Source organism: Eufriesea mexicana, unplaced genomic scaffold (genome assembly GCF_001483705.2).
Source record: "Eufriesea mexicana isolate 0111107269 unplaced genomic scaffold, ASM148370v2 scaffold130, whole genome shotgun sequence".
Classification (NCBI taxonomy): Eukaryota; Metazoa; Arthropoda; class Insecta; order Hymenoptera; family Apidae; genus Eufriesea; species Eufriesea mexicana.
In genome coordinates this window covers 89,016-115,825 of record NW_016908311.1, presented here as the reverse complement: position 1 = coordinate 115,825, position 26,810 = coordinate 89,016, and the positions used below count along the sequence as shown (strand labels likewise).

At 39.5% G+C, this 26,810-nt stretch overlaps 1 protein-coding gene across 6 annotated transcripts in view; it reads right to left on the bottom strand.

Annotated features, from left to right (window-relative positions):
- LOC108555171 (phytanoyl-CoA dioxygenase, peroxisomal) overlaps window positions 1-26,810 on the bottom strand; it is an 86,477-nt gene that overhangs the window by 3,245 nt on the left and 56,422 nt on the right. The gene's annotated exons all lie outside the window — the stretch shown is intronic.

Genomic DNA, 26,810 nt, shown 5'->3' with positions numbered 1-26,810 from the left:
TGTCATTTTCTCGTTTTTAATACGGTCTGCGGTATCAAGAGGAAGAGATATTAGCAGATCTTTTATTTATCGTTTCTGGACCGATTCACAGAAGCGACAACCCCAATTTTTATAGACTCTTCTCTTTCTCTTCTTTTTCCTTCTTTTTTTTTTTTCGTGATGATCGAATAGCGATATTTTTGAATGTTTATCGCAGTTTGCCTGGGCCTGTGTATAACAGTGACAGGGAATTTTATGTTTCTCCAGAGGGGTCAGTGTTTTCAGATTTCTATTAGATCCTAGGTAATAACGAATCCCATTTGTTAACGATAAAATATCTCTCTGTTGCGATATAGAACAGTAACAGCGAAGTCTGTTTGTTCCATCGGAGAATTAATGTTTCCAGAGTTGCGAGTGAAACGTGAGGCAGGTATTCGATCTAGTGATAATTCAAAAGAATTTTGTGGCTTCGGGATAAATCGAATATCGAGAGTAGGAGGAATGCACTCGAGTAATCAATAACAGATGGTCGACCCAATGCTTGCTCACGTACGGTGATCTTAATGCAGTTAACATCACTGCTACGTTGTTTTCTATGACACTCCTAGTGTAACGATAGTATAGATCTATTATAATATAATATCACGATAATTCCATAAAATATTTCATATTTATGTACACACTGTCTGAAATACTCGTTTGATAAATCTATTTCCCTTCATTGTGCACTTGAAACAATTAGGAAGCTTTATTAACACTAGAACTACCGATCTTTAATGGGTACCTAACTATAACGTGCACAGATTATAGTAATTTCAGCGGTACGATGAATACGAGCGAATATATCGATTACAGTTCTTTATTAATACGAGTTGATACCAATTTTATTCTTAAAGCAGGTGTATGTGTTCGGTGATTGCAAAAAGGAGAATTCTAGGACCAGTCATTTTGACTGAGTTGGTAGTGCTAGTGTTAATAATAAAACAAGTTTATCTAAATAAAATATTATGGCCATTCGAAGGAAAATACTGGATTCTCGTGGATTAGAGAGACGAGTATAGACGGAGTTAGGTTTAGCATTGCCTATATTTACTTCTGTGCTGGAGAACTGGGTTGACAATGAGTTAAAAGGCGACGATACCTCTAACTGTAGGACTTTTTGCTAATTTGTCTAATAAACAACAACTCTTTTTTAACACTAGAACTACCGATCTTTAATGGGTACCTAACTATAACGTGCACAGATTATAGTAATTTCAGCGGTACGATGAATACGAGCGAATATATTGATTACAGTTCTTTCTTAATACGAGTTGATACCAATTTTATTCTCAAAGCAGGTGTATGTGTTCGGTGATTGCAAAAAGGAAAATTCTGGGACCAGTCATTTTGATTGGGTTGGTAGTTCTAGTGTTAACCAAACATTCGACGCTATCATATATATTCTTATCTTTACCGATGAAGAAAGGTGTGCATTAACTAAATGATAAATTTACCACGATCTAAAGGAGCATCTTCAAAATGTGGATTAAAAAATCCGTAATTATTTTTCTAGTATGAACACAATTAATTTTCCCTTTCCTATTTTTCAAGCATCTTCGTTTATGTTTTCATCCTATTCACTGGTAAATTTGCTGTTCTACTGATAGCAAGTATGGCAGGACATCCCATTAAGCTTCTAACACGCTAATACTCGACTCATGAATCACTTTGAAGAATCTAAACTAGCTACCGAATATCAATCACTGTCCTCAGCTTTCCTCCTTCGCGAACAACCGAATTCCAGTTTCCTCGTCTCTTCGAAAGCTCGGTGAATTTTGAGAAAAAGGACATGCAGGATGCGGGTAATCCATTCTGCTTAGAAATCGCAATTCGAAATTGCGTTGTCGACGGAAGGTCTGCATCGGAGATGCAGCACTCTCTCTTCCTTTGGCTCTTTCTTTGTACGCAGAGCGGAACAAGCAGGGTGGAACTCGAAGACGTAGAAAATCGAATTGCTCGGATATCTGATGCACGGGACCAGGCTCATTTCCATAACTTCCACGGGCGGGAAACCATAACGTTGCGAAAACAATTAGTTAATGGGACGAGGACAAAGTTTACGCCGCGATCGAGTTACGCTTTAATAGAGTCAGAGCATTTTAAAGTTCGTTCCGTCGACGTGGATGGATATCGGTCTATTCTACCTCGAAACTGTTCTTCCAATTGCTATGGCCAGGAAACGCTTGCAACCAACCGCATCCGATGATAGTGTTCGATTTTGTCGAACGAATCCGTGGATCCTGAAAGATCTTCCCCGAAATGCTAGATCACGCTTGCCTCCCTTGACGATAGTTCCGATGGTCTTAGAATGGTTCTCGTTTACTCGGAAATGCGAATTTTGTTCCCTTTTGGGGGGAAAGAATAGGAAAGAATAGGAAGGGTTTTTTCAAAAGTTCGTTCGAAGATGTTGCACAGATTTCTGTTCCATTGAAATGCAGTTAGAACGTGTAGCTGGAATATGAAATACTAAATTTACTAATATATGTTTTACTAATACAAGAAAATTAGGAATATCATTTTTAAAATGAGAAATAATTGATCATTTTTGGCTTCTGGTTAGTATTGATACTTAGCACTTTTAGTTTAATATTTATAAACGAATGTTTAAGTTAGAATTGAAAATTATACGTTATCGTATGCTTATCGAATATTAACCCTTTGCACTTGGCGGTCTTTTCGTTGCAGAAATATAGTAATTCGGAGACCTTCTGCCCATATGTCGACGATATTTTCAAAACGGTAAATAAGAACTGCAAATTAATTGTAAGACGTAGAATTATTTTACCTCGATATTCCACGCGTCGTAGGGCAATTTTAAATTCGAGATATTAATTAACAACGATCTTTAGAATTTGATTAAATGGCGACTGAGAGTCGCCTCTCGAGTGCAAAGGGTTAAATATATCGAAATAAATTCGAGTCTCCTAAATCAAAAATGGAATTTATTTTTAAAAGAAACTTTAATAATTTTCTATATTATTATATATTAAATATATAAATAAACTATTAAATATATTAAAGTCTATGTGTAATCCAATTTTTAATTTGTACTTTTTATTACGGAAGAGTATAAGGAAGAGTAGGTATTATTCCGTATCGATCGTGTTCCTTTAATATCGTTCATAGAATTCTTTCCAATAGCAAAGAATAAAAAATAATCATTTTAGAAAATATCAATGCACATTTAAATGCACGTTCCGTATCTTTCTCTAAATTTTCTCAACGAGATGTCAAAATAATTATGAAAATTTTCATAACAGTACTCTCTTTCTTAACAATTAAAATACACGTGACACGGTTTAATAATAATACGAAACTTGTTAATTTGTACGTTCTATTGACCACACAGACTTCATTTGTCAACTTCATAGTGGAAGTATGTACACACGCGAATTTTATTCGGACAATTTTTACATTATATTTTATTATATTTTACTGAAATGTCGCAAATATGATTTTCAGCATTTGTATTCGTCATTCGAGATTTATTAAATCGCGTTGCATTATTATCACCGTACACGCGAGTGATTTATCAATTAAAATACGTGTCGATAGAATGGCGGATGAAATAAAATGGCCGTCTTGCGATGTGGAAGTACGAAGAAGTTTACCACGAAGTTCTCTGGAAAAATATTTCCAGACGTGTATGCATAATGCAAAGAAAGGTTTCTTGTCCGAGTGGATAAGGTAGAGTAAGAACTATTTCATAAATTTTCAGCAAGCAGTGGGAGTCGTGTCGACGAATAATATATAGGATCCACTCTTGTAGGATGACGCGTGTTTCTTAAATAAATTATTGATCTAAATGAAATCGAGTATCACACGTCTTTCCTTTTTTCGTTTCGAATGTTCATGCATTCTCTAAATTTTGAACTCTTTGTACATTCTTTATAGTTTTCTTCCTAATATTATATCATTTGCAACATTTTTTGGTGTTTTATTGAAGAAATAATTCCGCGTATCCGTTTGGTTTCCTAATAATAATTTTAATTTTTAATTTTGAAAATTATACTACCAATATTATTCCTCTACTTTTTCCCTAATTTTGGTTAATCGATATGCCAAAGAAAGATTGAGGAAAAATCTAATATGCTTCGTGCTAAGGGAATACAAAGTTGCTTCGGTGGAATTTAGAAATTAAACTCAAATGCAGCAATCTCAGTTAAGGGAAAACTAATGTCACCTTTGGTCGCAATAAAAATGATCAATCGGTAGGAAAAACTATTCCATCGGAGAACGTTATATATACCCACTGCTCTGTTTTACTGAGAGAATCTCATAGGGTTTCGTACAAATTTCGCTACCGTGTTCTATGGCTAAAAATAATATAGAAGTGATCGTATAAACAAAGGTCTTCGAATACTTTATCAGTAAGTCGGAAGAAAAATATGAAACTCGAAGGAAACGATAGTGGAACTGCTATAACATTGTCATAATATAAAAAGAAAATAATTAATTAGTGATCACTTGGAATTAACAAAAGTTAAGTTTATTGAATTAATATTCTTGCTATTAAAGTATGAGAAAAATAAAAGATTATAGCAATTAAGTTTAGGTAATAAATTGCAGAAGAATCGTGATAAATTAAAATTTTCGATACTATGCATGATTCATTAGAATAGGGGGATATCTTTATGTACTCGATGAACATTTTACCTTTGGTTCCTCCCGTGGGTCACTGATGACTCATGCAACACGAACGTGTTAATATACCCCATTCGCTACACTCGATTCGCTAAATCAATACTAAACACAAACCCCAATTTGTCAATTCTCTGCTTAAATTCTATCAAACGTAAGTTTCTTAAGTTTTCTATCAAACGTAAGTTTCTTCCCTCTGCATTTCGCATTTTTACCATAGCATTCCAAAGAGCAATTTACGAACCAGTCCATGAATAATAATTTCGACTCATCCTATTTTTGGCTATGGAAGCTACCCGAAAGTTCCTGAATTTTTTATTAAAAATTCTGCATCCAAAGTTCTCGCCTTTTTATAACATATGTATAATCAATTTTCCCACGTTCATTTTCCTTTTTATTTCCTTTTTCCTGAAATTCGAATGTAGCCATGGCTTCCTCTATCACGACCAAACATTTGGCCCGTTGAAAAATTTATGTCCTTTTATTGCATGCCATATAAAATATCGTAGAGTCGACAAAGCTACCGGAATCTGTTCCAACTGAAAGAAATATATTTATGGTAAAATCACAATGGCGAGACCCATGGTGGTCAACAATAAAGTATTCACCATTGCTTTCAAATGAACAAAGTTATACCACAATTATTTCTTTCTTATTTATTACTTTTATCTAAAGTTCAAACGAGAATGGTTATTTGCCAAGTTTCCAATTGTTATCTAAAATTCACTTTGTTTATTTATCATAGTTCCACCTGAAAAGTATGTCTTCCACTTATCAATTTGTCATCCGATTACTTCACATTTCTAATATATTTAGTATCAACGAAACTGTTCAGAACTCTGGAATAATTACAATCGTCACGTCGAAGGAAAAAGAAAACCAAAAAACGTATTTCTTATTTACTGAACTAATTATATATATAAATCGTTTGATCAGTTCGATGGAAATTAGTGCACACAAAGAAACGATCCCTTTAATACCAACAAAAGTGCTGGAAGGCCTGATAAAACACCATCTGAAATACTCACAATTACCACATCGAAACTAAAAGAAAATTCAAAACCGTATTTTTTATTTACTGAACTATTTATATATATAAATCGTTTGACCAATTCGACGGAAATCGGTATACACACATTAACGATCTCTTTAATATCCATAGAAGTGCACGAAGACCTCATAAAATACCCTCTGGAATATTCACAATGACCACATTGAAGCGAAAAGGAAACTTAAAACCGTATTCTTTATTTACGGAATTAATTATACATATAAATCTTTTGACCAGTTCAATGGAAATCGGTGCACACAAATAAACGATTCCTTTAATGCCAACAAAAGTGCTGGATGGCCTGATAAAACACCCTCTGAAATACTCACAATCATCGCGCGGAGGCAAAAGTAGAGGAAAAAAGCGGAAAAACTCGGTACGACACTCATTAAAGCACTTCTTCCCTCCAATTTCACTTGCCGGAACCCTGGAAGCGGGCAGCAAAGGGAATCGATCCTCGATCCCCGTGCGCGAAGTCAGCGATCGAGGGGGGTAGCCTCCCCGTGCGGTCGCGAGGTACACAGAGGCGTTGCGCGCGTCGTTGTAGGCGTCGCGACGCCTCGCGCCGACGTGGTTCTCGCGGCTGTTCTCTCTCTCGCTCTCTCTCCGCCTCTCTCTCCATCCCTCTACTCGCTCCTTTCCGTCCGTGTTTCCCCGGCGCCCGTTGAATCCAGCACGTGGCATCAAAGGGAAGATATACGGCGGGGTGGCCGCCTGTTCCCGGCCAAACGGCGACGACCCTCGCTCGTCGTCGCTCGTTCTCGCGCGCGATTTCGAGAAGCCGCTCGGACGCGAGTCGATCGCCGCCTCTACCTGTCAGCCCGCTTCCGCGCCGCGCCGCGGCTCCGACCCGCGTGTCGAAGGGGACGGCACCGGAGGAATTATTCAACGCGCCACCCGCCGTCAACTTCCGTCTTTCGCCTTGCTCTTTCGCCTGAATTTGTCATGCGGTGAAGATATACCACCGATAGACACGAATTTTTCGTGTACCTCCGTCAGGATGATCGCGAGGCTCGCGACGCGACGCAGTGGCCGACCGTAACTGGTCGTACTTGCTTCGATATGGGACCATCCTTGGGTGAGTTTCCAATTTTTCCCTTTTCATTACTTCCACTTGCTTTCAGAGTGCTCGATGCCTGCAACGATGTGTATGCGTACGTATGCGTCTGTGTCTGCACATCATCGCGAATTGGTGATATCTTTTGGATTTATCGGTTTTGCAAATGTATTTGTCCGAGTTGCTGATTTCCTTCCGATTTATTGTGCTTTGTTTCAGAGTGTTCGATGTTCGGGAGATATAATATACGCGTGTGTTGTATTTGAACGAGTTTCACATCGTTTGAAAATCTTTGCACGTGTTGACTAATATATCCATCATTATCCTGCGAATTATTGTCATATACCTTGGAAGCATGTTTAAATATTTGGAATTTCATCCGAAGTCGTTTCACATTGTTTGCGGAGGTTTGTCGTCCTATCTTTTCCATATCCCTGTTTGGAGTTTCGAAGTGGAAATCGTTTGGAACCGTTGGAAGTTGTTGGCAGTTCGATTTCAATTTTATGAAATATCGTTTTCGTATGCATGATGGGATCTGTCAGGAAGGCTCTCCTCCGTGTTACGCGTGTTTTGTTCGGAAAGAAGGATGGTCTTGGCGGATTTGTCAGTCCTCGTGAGGGATTTAGGGTCGCGAGAGCGTCGAATTTGATCGAGTTGACGGTTCGCTCCGAATGATCGAATGGATCGATACGTTTTCGGGAAGCTGACGTATTCTTATTCGCGGCAGAGATAGCGGAATAGTTCTCGCTTGAGTTGCACGATCCTCTTCGAGAGTATTTTTTTATTTTCGGACGCGTTACGCCGCGAGGAAATAGACTGACGTGTCCCGTGAACGCGGATCCTCTCGCTATCACAACAGAAACGCGTATACTAGATACACGATGTGTTGCGTAGACATATTTTTTACCAAATTTTTCCCATTCTTTTCAGCATTTTAGAAAATCTTGCTTTTTCTTCTAACGCGATCGGTCACGCGATAATAAATCATTTTTTAACGATGAACATCGTTTCCCTAAAATCGTTATTTTCTCTCACTCGCTTTTTTAATTACCCGCACTTTCGCTTAATTACCTTTTTATTCCATTTCATTTTATTCGTTTTTACTTGTAATTTCTTCTTGCGATTATTACCGCAAAAATACTTTTTCTAATTACGGTTTTTGGTATAACCTTTCGTAATTGCAATCAGAATAATTCACTGGATTAATTAGTAACTCGACACTCGTTCTTGGCAATTATTCTTCCCATGCAAGATCGACTTTAATGGCCATCGCGGTACTCGTTAGAGCATTTCTGCATTACGAGACTTCAAAGTTAATCTTCGTAATGATAACTTGGACGTTTTATCTGCTAATGCTTCTCTTACTGGAATTCATAATCTCGTCGCGACGTCATGGATTCCGCTTCTTTCCGAGGGAAAATTGGTAAAGAAACAAACGGATAATTTCATCTCTGTATTCCCTCCTGTTTCTCTTCTGACGCTTTATGTTCTCCATTTACCATTGTCGTCTTTCTTTCTTTCTTGCTTTCCAGTCTCGCACTCTCTCTCTCTCTCTCTCTCTCATCTGTCACATATTTTGTATCACTCGCGTTTTTCCATCGCTTCATCCTATTACTTATGATTGATCGAACATATTTCCTGCTTGTAAATTTTTCTCTCCACATTCGCGTCTCTTCTCCTCATCTACTCTCTTTTTCCCCTTTTATGTCCTGAAATTTATTTATATCGTTATTGCGAATTACGTTTTCTTATTTGCTTGTCTGCGAACGCAATAAACGAGTAAATTTGTCTCGATTTATCCGATTCTTATCTTCGCTGCTTGTTCCGTTTATGTTTTCACACCGTACTCCGAATAGACTATTATCGTTAGTATATTAACGTTTGTATTAATTATTTGGTAATGTATTGTATATAATTGAACGCGAGTACGAATTTCAGGATTGAATTTACAGCTTCGGAAACTTCGATCGTGAAAGGTTATTGCAAAGTATCTGAAGAATGATTTTCGACGATATAGTCAAATTTACACACTTTTAATTTCGAGTTTATTGATAATAAAAATGAAGATTCTATTATTTTCACCTAATATCTGAAAACAGGCATCCCACTTTGCAACTGTGGCTATAATTTTTCGCATTACTGTTTGCGAGCAGCAACACAGCTGGATTCCCGATCGTGGATTTACAACGCTCTGAAAAATTCGACAAGAGGTTTAGTCTTCTACACGTGGCCAGTTTGTAAAGAATTCTGAACACCAACTTCCAATGTTAATACGCAATATCAGCTGGTTGGAAAGTTTGGGAAAGCGACGCGAAAAATAGCGGGCAGGAAGAAATTAAGAGAAGTATAAAAGGTCGAAGGTTCCACTGATTAGGGCTCACCGAATTAAAACCTGAACTACTGAAACCATTAAAAAAGAAAACAAGGTGAAAAATAATTGCGAAACATTAGAATTGACAGAAGATTACTCCACGATTTGATAAACAAACGGATAATTTCATCTCTGTATTCCCTCCTGTTTCTCTTCTGACGCTTTATGTTCTCCATTTACCATTGTCGTCTTTCTTTCTTTCTTGCTTTCCAGTCTCGCACTCTCTCTCTCTCTCTCTCTCTCATCTGTCACATATTTTGTATCACTCGCGTTTTTCCATCGCTTCATCCTATTACTTATGATTGATCGAACATATTTCCTGCTTGTAAATTTTTCTCTCCACATTCGCGTCTCTTCTCCTCATCTACTCTCTTTTTCCCCTTTTATGTCCTGAAATTTATTTATATCGTTATTGCGAATTACGTTTTCTTATTTGCTTGTCTGCGAACGCAATAAACGAGTAAATTTGTCTCGATTTATCCGATTCTTATCTTCGCTGCTTGTTCCGTTTATGTTTTCACACCGTACTCCGAATAGACTATTATCGTTAGTATATTAACGTTTGTATTAATTATTTGGTAATGTATTGTATATAATTGAACGCGAGTACGAATTTCAGGATTGAATTTACAGCTTCGGAAACTTCGATCGTGAAAGGTTATTGCAAAGTATCTGAAGAATGATTTTCGACGATATAGTCAAATTTACACACTTTTAATTTCGAGTTTATTGATAATAAAAATGAAGATTCTATTATTTTCACCTAATATCTGAAAACAGGCATCCCACTTTGCAACTGTGGCTATAATTTTTCGCATTACTGTTTGCGAGCAGCAACACAGCTGGATTCCCGATCGTGGATTTACAACGCTCTGAAAAATTCGACAAGAGGTTTAGTCTTCTACACGTGGCCAGTTTGTAAAGAATTCTGAACACCAACTTCCAATGTTAATACGCAATATCAGCTGGTTGGAAAGTTTGGGAAAGCGACGCGAAAAATAGCGGGCAGGAAGAAATTAAGAGAAGTATAAAAGGTCGAAGGTTCCACTGATTAGGGCTCACCGAATTAAAACCTGAACTACTGAAACCATTAAAAAAGAAAACAAAGTGAAAAATAATTGCGAAACATTAGAATTGACAGAAGATTGCTCCACGATTTGAAAACAATAATTTCCAATAAGCAGAGACATTCTAGACCCTAATCTTCCTTTTTTAAAACTTATTTCGTGTTAACCCTCTCGAAGATGTGCACACTTTCTGTATTAGCTGTTTGTTATTGTCACGTGAACGTTTCCCATTTTGCATATCTTGCATCACGATTTGGAAACAATAATTTCCAATAAGCAGAGACATTCTAGACCCTAATCTTCCTTTCTTAAAACTTATTTCCTTTTAACCCTGTCGAAGATGTGCACACTTTCTGTATTAGCTGTTTGTTATTGTCACGTGAACGTTTCTCATTTTGCATATCTTGCATCACGATTTGGAAACAATAATTTCCAATAAGCAGAGACATTCTAGACCCTAATCTTCCTTTCTTAAAACTTATTTCCTTTTAACCCTGTCGAAGATGTGCACACTTTCTGTATTAGCTGTTTGTTATTGTCACGTGAACGTTTCTCATTTTGCATATCTTGCATCACGATTTGGAAACAATAATTTCCAATAAGCAGAGACATTCTAGACCCCAATCTTCCTTTTTTAAAACTTATTTCATGTTAACTCAGTCGAAGGTTTTCATACTCGTATTTGTTATTGTCACACGAACGTTTCTCGTTTTGCATATCTTTCGCCAGAGCTTGGTTGCTTTCTCATGCTGCTCGTGTAAAACGCGACCATCTTCCATTATCGTTGCTCAGTTCCTCGACACCGTTAATTCCATTCATTTTCCATCCACCGATTCACGCTGCTGTACATCGTTTACGCATTCCCTCTGTTTCTTCTGCCTCTCGTGCTTCACAGTTGCCTGAAACAATGCGGCTAATCCTCCACAGAGACTCGCGGCCCGTGCGCGCGGGCAAACAAATAAACTCAGCCGCCTCCGCGCCAGCGGAAGAGCCGGTTCAGATTATACTGTTTTTCCATCCGTTCGGCAATTTTCTCGAATCGATGATTACCACGTCTGTGCGTGCCTTTGTGACGGTAACGTAGCATTGGTTTCGATCACTGTTGCATCGTTTACGCCGCTCATCTTCCGTCAGTAGAGCAAGCGAATGATAGACTCTTCACGATTAAGTAAAGTCACGTTACTCGGTCTTAATTCAAGCTTTTAATTTGGGATGCAGATATTTGCAGAGGATTGATGTTTTAGTAACCGAGAATCCTGGTTATTTATCTATGATCGAGTATATTTTGGTATATAGTGGAATCTCGATTGCTTGTGATCGTTTTAAGACCAAAATGGAGCGGATGAATGGAGACAAGTTAGACTTGGAATTTTCATTGACTAATTACAATTTCCCAATTGGTTCCTTCGAAGTCTTCCAATGTAGAGTTTGGGTTAGATTCGTTAGGATGAAATTGCACACAAATCACCGTTCTCTAAATTTTCAACGTTATCACCCTAATCACTCGTCTTCGCGATTTTTCTTCCAATATATTATGGTCATTTTCTCAATGTCTACAGTTATTTCATTTTTTAATATTCCTATTTTTCTCCGATTAACGCTAAACTTAGCATGGTCTATGTCATCGTCTTCCAAACTTTCAACGTTATCACCCTAATCACTCGTTTCCGCGATTTCTCTTCCAATATACGTATAGTCATTTTCTCAGTGTCTACCGTTATTTCATTTTTCAATATTTCTATTTTTCTCCGATTTCAACGGTCACTTCACCATGTGTATTTCTATACATCTATATACAGGTATAGTGTTAAGATACGTTTAGGAAATTAGGAACCATCCTGACCAATCTTTGGTCAGGAAATAAGCAATGCTGGTGTTTCATTTAATTTCGTTTCACTAGAAGGAATTTATCAGTCACTCCAGCAGAGACCTGATGAAATTTGATGAAAATCGATGGGAGAACCGTAACGGTCTGATGTTCCCCGTGATTCGAGCGTCCCGTGGAAATCGTTTGGCGTCGGTTCGTCGATCGCCACGACGCTTGACGCTCATCGATCCCACTTTCCGTGGCTAAGGTGTCGAGAAAATCCCACAACGGTGGATCGATCCGTTTCGAAGAGCGTTTCTGCGACGATGGAAATGAGTTTACGGAGGCAGGCAGACAAAATCGATGTACACCGCGTTAATAATACACACAAGCAAGGTCTACAACCTTTTGCGAACCGGCCACGATGTAAAGACACTCGCCTCTTCTTCCTTCCGCTTTTCCCTCTATTTTTTTCTTCACCCTTCCTTCTCTTCCGTCGCGCGGTTACGTATCACGGGGTTAGGGTAGCAATCGAAGTTCCGCGCAGGTGAAACATTCATGAATCCTCGATTCCGTGTTTTCAATTTTCGTCATTCGATAATTCAAAAGAATAATTCGTTTTAGAGAATCGTAAATCCAAATCTACCGGAATCGATGAAGGATCGTGTCTTCGTTGGTAGCCATCAAAGCTTCATGGGAGAAGAAGATCTAGGAATCGTCTGTTTCAAATTTTAACATTTTTCTGATTCCATGGATAATTATATTATCCGAATAATTCGACTTAGGGGTACAAAATTGTTTTAATTCGAGAAGAAGGACGTGTTCTCTGGAGCGAATTGCAAGGGTACCTTAGGGGTAACTTTGGGCTAACTTTGGAGGGGAGAAAGGTAGCTTATGGGAGTATGTGTAATTACAAGACTGAGATGGATGTTTTTATGGGTAATTTCCCGCAGTTTTAGATTAGAATTCTTCCAAAAGGAATAAAACGAGTAAACGAATACTGGAACGATCTGATAAGAGGTAGAAGTCCTTCGGGGATTAAAATTTCATCGTGCAAATGGACGATAAAATATAGAAAACAATCAATAGGCGGTCAACGCGTTAATATTAAATATTCGACGTAGTTAAGACTCGGGATCGATAACGAGTCTTTATTTCTTCCTTCATTTCCATTTCGCGACGATATGTTGTAGAACAGCTGTATATTACATACGCCGCTAAACAAAATATATTATATAAGAACAATATAAATATCAATTAAAAGAATTAAATACCCAATATCGATGATATAAATCTTAAATAAAAAAATAAATATCGAATATTAATATCTTTATCACATTTTACATTATTCGCTAAACTTCATTTCTGAACTAATTGAACCCAAAATTTTAAATAAAGGTGGTTCAATCACTATCTTTAGGAATTAACCCTTTGCACTAAAAAGTCCTCTAATTGATCACGAGTCCTTCGTGTCGAATTTCACGACTGTAAGCTGCCCTAATCCCGCGACCATAATTATATTTCCCATATTTCAACGTGCTCAAAATTCGAAGAATTTCGGAAATTTTTATCTATTTTTATGTTCGATAAGATAGGAAGTATACAGTGGTTAACCAAAATTAAATTCTACTTCGAGGCATACTTTTTCATAATTAAATCGCAGTGCATTAAGAGAGCTTTTGCAGAATTATCATAGCGTGCCGAATGAAGTTCGACTATCAATGACTGGCTTCGAGTTTGTTTCGTTTTCGAGCCTCGCCTACGGTTTCTTCACGCGAGTTTCTTTTTTTATCCGACCTAAGCCTATAGTATTCGCCGTCACGTATGCCCGGGACACACTGTGTCCCGGCGTTAAACGATCGTTATACGTGCTTGCGAGTAGGAAGAAGCACGTCGGAGAGGACTGCAGCGAGAAATCCGTGGAATGTGATTGTACTTGGTTCGTTTACGAAGAGCTGCAGTTACGTACGAGAGACTGAATGCCTCTCCGGCTCGGTTTATTGAGTATTGTCGGCGGTGAATTTACGTCAAGCAACGGATCTGAGATTCCTCTTGTTATCCATCGCGAATATAGTAACCACTATCAATGGCTTGTGTTCGTTGCCTCGGTTATTTTTATTACCAACGCGGAGTGTCTCGGAAATCTCAAGCTTTATCTTACATAAGCCCTTTGGAATAATTTCATCTTTGATATATAGGCATTTTCTTTTTGTTAATCGAATAATTATGTTAATGTTATATATATTGTTAGAAATTGGAGAATTATGTTAATAAGATTGTTAGAAATTTAGATCTAAAATTTTTAGATTTTATATTTTTTGGAGAAAATGGGGTGTAGATAAAAATGGTCAAAGTTGACTGTTAGTATTAAATTAGAATGGAAAATTAAGGAAGAATTAAATCATCTAATAATAATTCTGGAATTAAAAGTTGTAAAATTTAAACGATTAAATTCGCTGTAAAGTTAAAATTAAAAAAGTAGTTTAGACTAGGAGGAAAGGGGCTATTGAAAATGTAATAGCTTTACTTAAAAGGTTTTTCGCTAATACGCGTCAGGTCTACCCGCAGATTACACAGATCACTGGTGAAATATTAGTCACGCGGACTATGGTTTTCGACGAGAGAAATATTGGACGTTCTCGTTCAAAAATTTCATTTTGTGACGATACCGAACTCATATCGAAGCTCGAGATTATATCGAGTCTCGAGTTACATTGACTCTTGAAACTATGGAAAAATCTGATATTACTTTTTTAAATATTTTCACTTCCACGGAACAGAGTTTATCAATTTCGAAGAAATACGTAAAACCAATTAACTTTATTTTCCCAAATAACACGATTCAAACACGTAACGTATTTTTCCATTTCGCTGTAAGTATTTTATACGTGTATTTACGTTTCGTATACACTATATCACGTGGCGAGCGAGATCGCAGGTACGGCACTGTCCATCAAAATATTCCGAGTTAATCGAAATTCCTGAATACAAAATTCCTCGAGGTTGCTTTATTTTGGCATAAAAAGATCTCGAGGGTGAAACCTTTCATAAGCGAAACGACGAATTATTTGCAGGGCAACAGTTGACTTTTCCGTTAATGGAATCGCAGTTACTTCCATTTCGCGTATAATCCGATTTTCGTTTCGTATTCCACGGCAACTGATAAGAATCTCAATTAAGTTCGCAGCCCGACCTGCGCCATTTACTTGTATAATTCCCTTACTCCCAAATTATCTTACAATTTCTACAATGAACTCCGATTATAATAGACAATAATTTCTTACATCGTGTCTTCATATTTCTCGCCTGTTCACTCTGCCAAGAGAACCGTGTATCCGTTCAAAAATCCTTTCGAACGCTTGGATTTACCCAATTCTCGATACCTAATTTTCTCCTTATTCCACCATTTTTAATATCCAATTTAGAAGAAGGGTTTTGTGCAATCTTCAAATTTTGTTTTATTCAGTGTGATACTTTTCTCTTCGTCTTTCCTGTCTTTTATAGAATTTTCAGAGATTTATGAAATCTAATTAAATTTAAATAAAATATATTTTAATTCAACAAATGTGAAACTTTTTCCTTCGTCTTTCTTATTTTTCGTAAAATCTCGGACAGAGAGTTATGACAACTAATTAAATTTAACACGTTAAATACCACGCCGGTTCTATGTAGGGATCGGTAGGGACCGGCGCTAGACTCCGTTCGGGCCCCGCCGGTGGGTCCAAAGGGCCCGCAAGACGCCTAACGGAACGGCAGGTAAAACCAGCGTGGCGTTTAACGTGTTAACCCTTTGCGGACGGAGTGGTTTTGAGTAAACCGTACCGTGGGGCCGAGTCATTACTGCGATAGTCATTCAAAACAAATGGGCCACCGACGGCGGACAAAGTGTTCATAAAACTCGGAGGTACTGTACCAATTGTTATAACAGGAATTCCCAAACGTTAGGTCCAAAGATGGCGAAGAATTTAACACCAAAAGTTAGCACCTTTTGATCCTAGCCTGGGCCGGTCCCTGAGGAAAGTCTAACACCGGTCCCTGGGGACCAATGTGTCTGTTAACTTGTTAAACACGATTTTCGTTCACAGCGACACTGACAATAGGATATAATATAGTCCACCACTTAACTTGGGACGGGAGGGTCCTAGGGCCGCAACAGCGGGCGCATATTCGTGCCTGTGATTATGAAAGTGGTCTAAGTCACTTATATTTGCTTCTGAAACATTAAAAGCTTCGGTCTTTAAATACTTCATAAATTATAAAATTAATTGAGATAAAGCTACAAACTCAATCTTCACTATTTGTAGAAATAGTTCAATTCTTCACTGTTTTGTAGAAAATAAATATATTTTATCGGAATACAAATGAATGTAACACGAAATAAATAATAAAATCGTTCCTCTTAACTCGATGACTTAGACCACTTTCATAATTATAGGCACATTTATGTTTGTGGGCCATAGCGACGCGTTTACGTGGGACACATTTATGCGTTCCTCGGCCAAACTGATAGCTTCTGCATATATGTGGCGCTCGTCTGCAAAGGGTTAAACAAAATATTTTTTCTCAACGCTTGGACACGTAACTTCGGTTTACAAAAAGAATCCCGACTGTAAATCTCAGCAACCCGGTACTTCCGTTTATCCAACCCCTATCCCCCGCTCGACCCCCCTCGAGTGATTCGAAAGGTCAGTTATTCGCGTAACCTTGCAAGAATCATTCTCCTGGTTCAAGAAGCCATCCCCTCTAGGTCAGCCGTTGAGCAAAGGGAAGTCCCCGCTGGAACAAGGCTCTCGACTCATTAAACCCCGACGCGGCTGGTCCACCAAACGGGGTAGCAAACCAGGTACGGTGCTTGTTTACCAGAGGGATGGAACCGTCGTAAACGAGCCACAACGATGCGTATCCGCGAAGCGTAAGAAAGCTTCCTGACGGAAGAACGCGCGGTGGTTGGAACGACCGAGCGGAAGGGTTCCTGTGTATGTGCAAAGATAGAGAAAGAGAGGAGTTGGCTCGGATACGGAGCAAACTACTTGGCCAGACACTCGGGCACCTTATTCCCGATAAGGGACGACGTCTGCTGAGACCGGCAGTCGTGCCAGATCTGCTTGGAAAAATTTTCCTCCGTTCTTGCCACCGATGCTGGTGTACTCGCGTTTCCTGTCTGTTTTGCAGCTAGTTGCAACGCGGGGGTTGGTGAACGATGGGATCCCAGATGACGAATGGTATGGCTGATTGATTTTAATAGTTCGCTCGAGGCGTTTAATACTTGCTACTGTATTTTCTCATTTGGACGCTTTTCAACTCTGAGTTTCCTTCATCTTTATTTTTATTCTCTCTCTTCCTCTTCTTTTCTTGCTTGAGGCGTTTCCAATCGCATCAGCTGTTTCGATTATGGAGATTGGAGTTTGAGATAATGACTCAAGTGGCTAACCGATTTTAATACTTCGTTTAGGGTTTCTGTAGATTTCTTCGAGATTCTTGTTTTGTCTGTACGTTTATTATAAACATCCGTGAATTTTATGCGTTTATTGTAACCGTGATGCTTTCATTATTTTCTATCTCTGTTTGTTTGCCTCCTAGTCATTTTATTCCTCGATGTTTCTTTATCCTGCTGCTTTATGCTCTTCCTAAACTGCATACGAGTATAAACGAACACCTTCTTCCGTTTACTAAAGTAAAACGATTTTCCTTTCTCTTCGCACATATATAATGCATCGTACAATTGAAGTACTCTCAGTAGTATTCAGTTTACCTCGCGTCCGATTCATCAATAGATCGATCAAATATCAATCAACTGTTCTCGTACAAATCAATAGGTGTTCTCGATGATCTCCATCATCGTATCAACGCGTTTGCACGTACCTTAACCAGAGTACAATCGAATCGTAGCCGTAAATCAAGCCTCACCCCCTCCGTCTTGGTACTTCTCCACCCTTATCGATCTATCAGACGCCAATGACGCGAGGGTTAAGGGTTGCTGCGGAGGCTCTATGCTTGGCCGTGGAGGACCCATAAAGGGGCGTATGCCCAATTTGGCCTGTAGATGAAGGTGAGTCACGTACACAGGGTTACGTAGCCGGACACGGATCCCTTAATTCGCCTAAAACACGGTCGTGAGATTTATCTCGACTCGTAGACCGGGTTTGCCAGACTCTGGTTTCCGATATTCGACTGGGGTCGTGGCGCTGGCCAATTGAGAACGACGCTCATGGAAGATTATCGGTCAGTGCGTCCACGCGACCCGTCAAGATTCCCTCTGTCATGGGAAGAACTGACGTGGTGATGACGAATCGATCGTCAAACGATTACTTTAACCCCTTGGAGGTCGAAATTTGGAAAACAGCAGGTACTTTTAGTTACTTTTCAGTTATCCCTAATCGCTCCTAGTTACTTTTCTGAAAAAAAGCTGACACGTTGTGAAATATTGGAGTACCACAGTCCTAGACGTAAATTCTTTGGACTCGACTCTCCTTTTCGGTGACTCAACGTGACCGCAGACGATATCTAGGTTATTGGCAAGGATCATCTGCAAGGATGAACTGAAAAGTTCACGGTCTAACATAAAAGAGACAACCTGAGAATTCTCCATACTTGCTCCTTCGAGGAATACAACGCAAAATCTCTCGTCCCAGCCCACGAGTCACCCCATTACGACTGCCGCAGCTGTTCCAATAGGCGAGAATCATTGTCCTATGAGATATCGTAGTTTTCGAGCTTCGGGAATAAATGGAAGTTCGATAAAGTCCGATCCTGCGAATGGAGGCAGCATCTAAAGCCTCACCGACCAATTCCAAGCTGTCGACCCTTAAACTAGAGTGTCACCTGGATGGAACAGATCTTAGAATTATCTCAGAATTGAAACATTAACTGGACCCTCTGGCGAGACTTTGCTAACAGCTCGGTTAACCAAACAGGAAGTATTAACGACGCTTAATGCAACCCCAAATTTCTCCACTCATCCTATCGATCATGATCAGACGACGATACGATAGACAAGAAGTAATCTCGTTAGCTAAACGTTACTTAAATGAAGGGAAAAATCGAGGACAATTCCAACGAAGGCGAAAGCATTCGTTGCCACTGTTTATTTTGCCAACTTCTCAGGGACCTATTTGTTCTCCTAGCTGTCCATTAAATTTTCGAGGTTTCTCCTCGAATCGCGCTCCCTCCCCCACATCCCTGTGTACTTGCGTGCTACCAAAGTATACAATTAGAGGATCATACGCGGAAACGTGTCAAGGCTGGCCTCTAAAAGGTTCGCACACGGAACAAGGTCCCCTGTCTGCGTCTAATGACCACGCGCCGTCGACTTTGTGTATTTCCACGGCCGCTAATGCGAAAGCTCGCTCGACAAATATTTAGAACCGATTCGCGGGCACGTCGATCTCGATTCTCGATCCTGTCCCTGCACGTTCTCGCGGCCACTCGATCGCAGCTCGGGATTTATGACCGTCAGGCGAATCGCGTGTTTGCAAAGAAAATATCCATGCAACACCGTTAACGACCGTTGTTTACCGTGATGCTTTGTACCGCAGTCGATTTTCAGCCATACCTTTTTTCCTCTTTTCTTCCCTCCGCTTTGTCTCCGTCTCTTTCCCCGGCTCGGTTATACGCTTGTCCGAGGGGTTGGCGTGGTCGTTATACAGGGGTGTCGGAGGCTAGGGTTTTGAGGGTCCGAAGGTTCAGATCGGAGAATATTGCGAGGGTTAAGAACGGCCAGTCGATGTGCGAATTGAAATTAAGTTTCTCCCAGCGGGCAATAATTTTTCGTTGGCGAATATTTTTGATATTTTTCGTATACAACTTGCGTAGGCGGTGGTATTTTTGCGAGTTTTATTTTTATAGACACTGGTCGTGTTGCTTTATCAAAGGTCATATGTTCCTTCCAAATTTTTATTTTTTCACTGGATAATTGCTCAAATAATTTCTATAATAATTTTATTAAATATTATCTTAACGATTATATAACACTGTATATAATCAGATGTATGATATCACCTACTGATATTGCTATAAATAATAGTACCAATATTACGACAGTCATATCGTATAATTTCGAAATACTTACACGATACTAACCTCGCGACGAACTTGTCAAGTATCAAAAGTGTCAACATCAACATCGATTATCGCGATTCGAAAGGAAAAGTTTATTTTTCTCGTGGTTTATTCATCGATCGAATTTATCGTCGTGTTAAAAATGATGGATCTCGTAAGTCCATTGAAGCAGAGGTTTGGGGTAATGATGGAGTTACAGATTAAATAAAATTAATATCATCCGTGCGTGACCTGTTCCATTGAACTGATGCAACGAAAGTGGTTTCCTTTGTTCGATGCGACCGAGTCACGCGTAGCAGTTTTTGCAATAAATATTTACTCGATAAGATTACCGTACGAGATAATTTTCAAAACGGATGAGTAATTAATGAGCACGTTGTAACAGCACGTGAAACACTCTTTTCGCTCGGTTTTCGTTGAAAGATTAAATGCTACAATATTCAGGCCTTTCGTCGTGTATACTTCGTTCTACTGAATTTAGTATGCGGACGGGGAAGGCTGTTGCTTTACTTAAACGAGCAAACGTTCGATGAAATTCGAAGATGGGGGGTTTAAAGGGATGCTTGTTTAGAGAATCTTGCATTCCCTTAAAATATCTTAAATTGGTCGAACAAAATAATTTATCTCCAAAATAATACGAATTGACAATTGCACGTTGCGGGTGAATGCTTTCGATTTATGAATCATGCGATCGCAGATCGTGAGGATCAGCGTGGAAAATAGTAGCATGAGCGAGTTATACTCTCCTCTAATTAAATTTGTTAATTAATATTTAATAAAGTAAGACTCGATCCTTTCCTTCGAGTTTCACATCTCGTTCAGAAAGATCGATTATGTCATTTTCGAACGATCTTCCATTTTTCTTGCACACTTCTGCGAATCTTGCTGTACCCTCGAAGCAATTTCCTATCAATTTCTACTTTGGTACACTTGGTCCCGTTTACGAAGTCCACGCGTTGCAATTGCAGTTTCATATGTTCTCCAAGTATCTGCCATTGTATCGCTTATATATAAGCGTGTTTCATTTATCTTTATATCGGAGAGTGCTTTAGCTGCTGGTATCGAGACATTTTAAAGACAATAGGAACTTTATGAAGCTTTATGCAATCGATGACGTCCAATATCCTGGTGAGGCTGAAGAAATATCGGGTCGTGGACAGAGTCGATACGCGAGGTATAAAACGAATCGACTATACCTATATTTAATAACTATAAAATAGTAACGATAACAACAACAATCTCAGAAAGTAATTTTCAATAATTTCCAACTTTTAAAAACTCCTCCTACTCTCTAGATCAGGGTTTCGGTTCCTCAATGGTCGCCATATTGAAAATTACCCGAGAGGTCCTGATACCGAATTTCTAGACTCAGAGTATTTATAAATCGATTTATATAAATAAATGAGCCGTTCACTTTTTTAAAAACCTTAAATATAAAAAGTTACGACTATACCAAGTGCTTTGACACTTAACCCTTTGCACTCGAGAGGTGACTCTCAGTCACCACGTAATCAGATTCTAAAGATCGACGTTAATTAATATATCATTTAAAATTATCTAACGATGCGTGGAATGTCGAAGAAAAATAATTCTACGTCTTAATTTGCATATGATTTCTCATTTACCATTTTAAAAATATCGTCCACTCTATGACAGATAGTCTTCGAGTTACTATTTTCCTGTAACGAAAAAGTCGTCGAGTGTAAAGGGTTAAATTTAAGATGTTTCAAAAAGCAGAGTTAATCGATTTGTGCAGTGAACGGCTGAAATAAGAGTAAAAATAATATCTTTATGCATCTCTGAAAGATATCCAGTCGTTTGGTTAGCACTGAAGGCAACTTCGTTGAAAGTCCGTGACGTACGAATGCTATTTAGCACGCGCGCCTTGTAATTACCATTCATTAAGCTCGAGTCCTTTTACCGGTGCCGAAGAGAAACCATCTAGATCAATCAGGTCTGTGAGTACACTTCCGAACAAGCGATTCTTTGCCTCGGTATTCAACAATGACTCTCCTGAAGACGGGGTATACACTCTATTGTATAATCTACCGTATCCAATACTACGCCAATGCACATCTAATTAGCGCAATTAAAACTACGCTACTTGTTGAAAGTAAGGTACGTCTTAACGTATATACAAAAGTAAATCCATCAAGAAAAATAGATGTATCTTTAAACTATGTGCCGAAGAGGTTCCGGGATCGCGTGAAGTGTTGATTTCACGCGATAGATAAGGTTTAGGGGTCCAGGATGAGCTGCAATCGCATACCCTCTCTTCTTCACTCTAGTTTTGACTCTCTACCGCGAACAGTCAGAGTACTTAAGATATACCTTCCTTAGGATAGAATAAAGATAATTATAAAATACAGATAGTTAATTCTTTTTATCCATAATCTCAATACTACTGTTCTCTATCTGCTGAATAATCATCGCGATGACAAATTGCCATCTGTTACATCGTCGAAAGTTTCCTCAAACTCAAAATTACGACGAAACAAAAGCGAACCTAGGTTTCACCGCTCGTCACACGGTTCGCCCTCTATATACTCTAGACCACAGCTTACTCCCCTCCTCGTACCGAACAAGAACGAATACGCGATAAAGCGAAGATTCCCGTTGCAGCTCGGTTGGGAAACGAAGTTTCGCCGCTGCCAATAGCAGCGTCGCGCGCCGAAGGGGAACACGTCGCCACGTAGACCGCAGCCAAGCGTGCCAAGGTCGGTCTGAGAATCCGTGCGAAGAGTCCCAGTCGTTCGATTGTGTCGTGACTCCACTTGGACCCCCTTTTCCTACCCGATTTCCCTTCTGTCGTTCGGTCCTTAAGAAATAACAGAAAATAAACGTGCCCTCGATATATTCCTCCTCTAGGGATTAATAGTAACAGAGTAATTTTTGGTCCAATATCATGATTATGATATCCGATACAATTAGGTTCCACGAGGGTTTTCCAAATCCTTCATCCCCGGCTTGCTTTCATAGATACATGTATCACTTTCACGTGTCCTCTTTGTAAGATTTATATGCCCCTAGGGAATTTTAGGGAATTCCTGGTTAAAGAATTTTACACGAAAATGCCTTTCCCTCTCGTGTGTTCAATCAGACCCTAGGGGATAAGGAAGAGACTTATCGCATAAATCTTCGATTCCCGCTATTCGAATTTATGATCCAGAAGCATTCTTGGATCCGTGTACAAATATGGGCGCCGAAGATCGAGCTATCAGGTCAAACTTGTCCTCGTGTTGTATCGAGCAAAAGCCACGTGGGGTATTCGTGTTGCACGTAACCTCACTTCCGAGAAGCCCGATGACACATCGGGCGAGGTGTATCGGTTTCATCCGAATCCGCGCGACGATCGCGATAAATTGTCGTTGAGAGAAAGGAGCCGCTACCCTTGGTTGTCCTTATCTGAACAGGCCAGGTTCGACGAAACTGGGACACGCGATGGAATCGATACGTCAAGTCGTTGTCCAGTTTCAATTCGGTATTCGGAATCGATAACGGCGATGGGGTCGAGGGAACCTATGCTTACGGTCGTTTAAAGACCGCGGATCAACCGAATACGTGAACGGAAACGTCAGTGGAACGCGACGGACGCGTGCTTCCCGCATAATCCGATATGGCGGCGCGCTTCGATTCTTCGCGGTTCGATGATGGTTATCGACCGAGCACTGCGTTGCTTACGGGATTAGAATCGGCTTCTTTTCTGCTCACAGATCGTCTCGCGTGAAAGATCGTTGGATACACAAGCGTTTATCGGATAGAAAAAGATGGCGACAATTTTTTAGTAACTACCGCCAACTTGTAGAAAGAAAATTTAAGAATCAAGTTAACAATCAGTCAAGAAATACAATCAAGAAAACTTATATATGTCTGCGGAAGCGATTTAACAAATTGTCCCTTTATTATGTAGCACTATCGATCTCTTAAATTACTAAATTATTAAAATCACTGACAGTAAGCGTACTATAACTTCGTGAAACTTAAAGCAACAGGAAGTACAAATAATGAGAAAACTTTCTTGGTGGATCTAACAAATGGGTTTTTCTTAAACTAAATAGACTAAACGTTTAATTCTTTTAATTTCTGTCAACATAGCTCGAGCAATTATGTTTAGAATGAATTTCTGTTTCTCTTTTTCGATCAATTTAGTCGATGAGCGACTCGATTGTTATATGGTCGACTACTACTACTGCTTATCTCGATTCTTCGCTTTCAAGCGTGCAGGAAGTACCCAGTTAAAATAGTCATGACCACGATCAGGATGCAAGCTCCATACGCGACAAAATGAACGCAGAAGTTATAAACTAGTCGTTTCAGCAAATTTTTCATCCTTATACGAGCCTCATTATCTTCATTCTTCCGTTCCTCTTCATCCTTAGTTCCATCCTCGAGGTTGCTGCCTACAACGAAACGTCCTTAAACTACATTTTCTACCATTTTTCAAACTTCCGTTTCCCATCTACTTTGAAACATCGTTTCCTTTGCGAGAAAATTGAAGACGAAACTTTTTTCTCATAATCGAAATGGAAACCAAACTCCTGCCTTCCATTTCGAACACGATCCGCCATTTTGTATCAATCACCTGTATTTAACGCCGTGTTTATGACTACCAGTTTCTTATGCTTCTCCTCAGTATCGATCCTCGATGGTGATTCTTTCTTTTCTTCCTCCTTCTCCATTTTCTTCTCGCTTCGAAGTCTCGAGTTCCCTTCTCCCTCTTTTTCCTCTGCTTCGAAGATAAAATGTTACGTAAGCTACGTAACTGGCATAAACTTATCATAGGATATCTCGAGTCGGGGTCGAAGAATTCGATCAGAATTATAGCCAACGACCTCACGTTGGATACTTGCCAAACGAGACTTTTCGTTCCTTTTCAGCGACTCCGCTTCCGCCATTTTCCGTTTCACGTCCGCTTTCTTTATCCCCGGCGTTTCCTCCCTCCTCTCCTTCTGTAACGTAGTTACCACGATTTCGTTAATCCGTCAGAAATAAAATCGCCTTCCTGTTTCTCCCGTCCGATATCAAAAGCAAAATTCGTTACCGAAAACTGCCGGAGGTTCTTAGGGTCGCAGATTTCCGTGAAGAATGGAATGAACTATATCTCGAGGAACGAACGTGCGAGAATTTTTCAACGAATTTGGGTCTCTTGGATCGTTTTATTCTTTATTCACGCAGATGTGTTGGAGAATTTAAATCGAAGAAAAACGTTTCGGGTGGGCAATTTTTGAAGTCTAATGTAGCGAAATTTTACATTTCGAGGCTTCAACCTCGATGAAACGAAGAAATAAAGATCAAAAAATCAAAAATATGGAATAAGGAACGATCAAAATATTTAATAAATATTCGGAAAATTTTGTTGTCGTCCTAGAAAATTGGAACGAAATGTAGAAAGTACTTGTGAAAATTGTGTATACTAATTTTCAGTCAGAGTACGATTAGTATTAAACTTCGCTCACGTGACAAACTTTTTATCGACAGAAACGCAACAAGTGGTCATGAAAAGCGCAAAATGGATTTTATTTACACAGAACAACCATTTTTCTAGCGTCAACGTTTTATATTTCAAATTAAAAATTAATTCGACGTTTGTATCCATAAAGATTTCAAAATTACTTCGATCAATGAAACGAAAAAGAATATACAAAAATAATACTCAATTTACAAGACCACCCAAAAGATATACAAAAGATCACATACTTCTCCAAGATAAATCCTAATCACATACCCCATTCAACTTTCTGCATTTATCAATCTCCGAGTCATCGAACGCCAATGGATCAATCACCGACGCCCCCGCCCCTCTAACTCTCCTCCCTTAACACCCCATACACCCTCTTCCGCTCAAACTTATCAGACTATCCGTCACAAATCCGAAAGCCAAAAAGCAAAAACAGAAAGAAACAAACTATGATCGAGTAAACTTCCTTTTCCATGCTTCGTACCACCCCTCCATTAATCCATCCGTAGCGTCACAAAACAACCCTTATCTCCAGCCACTCGCGCAACACCGCAAGAACACTGATTCATCACACCCCATGCATTAAACATCAAAACTTACAGCGGACTTATTTACTCTGGGAAAAGCCCGATTCCACGAGTTGATAATCAGAGAAACAAAATCCCCGATTTCTCAAGTACGCGAATTTTTACCTTCCAGTTCCTCGCCCTCGTCGTCTGTTCCCTCTTCCCTCTGTTCATTATCCCCGGTTCTCGTGGTGGTCGCGTTCTCGTCGGCCTCGCCCTCGCTTCTCTCAGCTGCGCCAGAGTAATAAGTTACAGGGGGCTACGTCCGATTACGAGTCACTTAATCGCCGTGAAATATCGAAAATCGTTACATCCCCCTATGCTCATCCTATTTCTGAAATTGCGTTTGCCCTTTCTGCGAGAACTCGAAATACAATTTCGCGCCATCCCGGCTGGCGACTCGATCGAATTTTCTCCTTTCGCCTTCCGATGGTGAGAATCGGGTTTCATCGGAGTCGCGAAACGTGTAAAATCGAGACAGTTTCGTGGGTTATCTGATAGAATGTTTCGTGGGCGGATCGAAAGAAATCGGTGTACCGAGTTAAGGAAAATAACGTCGAAATATGGACACCGAATTGCACTTAGCATTTTTCGAGCAGATTGTTTGCAGTTGATAACGGGGTATCGAGGAAAAATTCGAGTGGGTTGATAAAGTTATTTGCACGTGTGTAGACCCTGATACTGCGTGCATAATTGGGTCATAGAACCTAAGT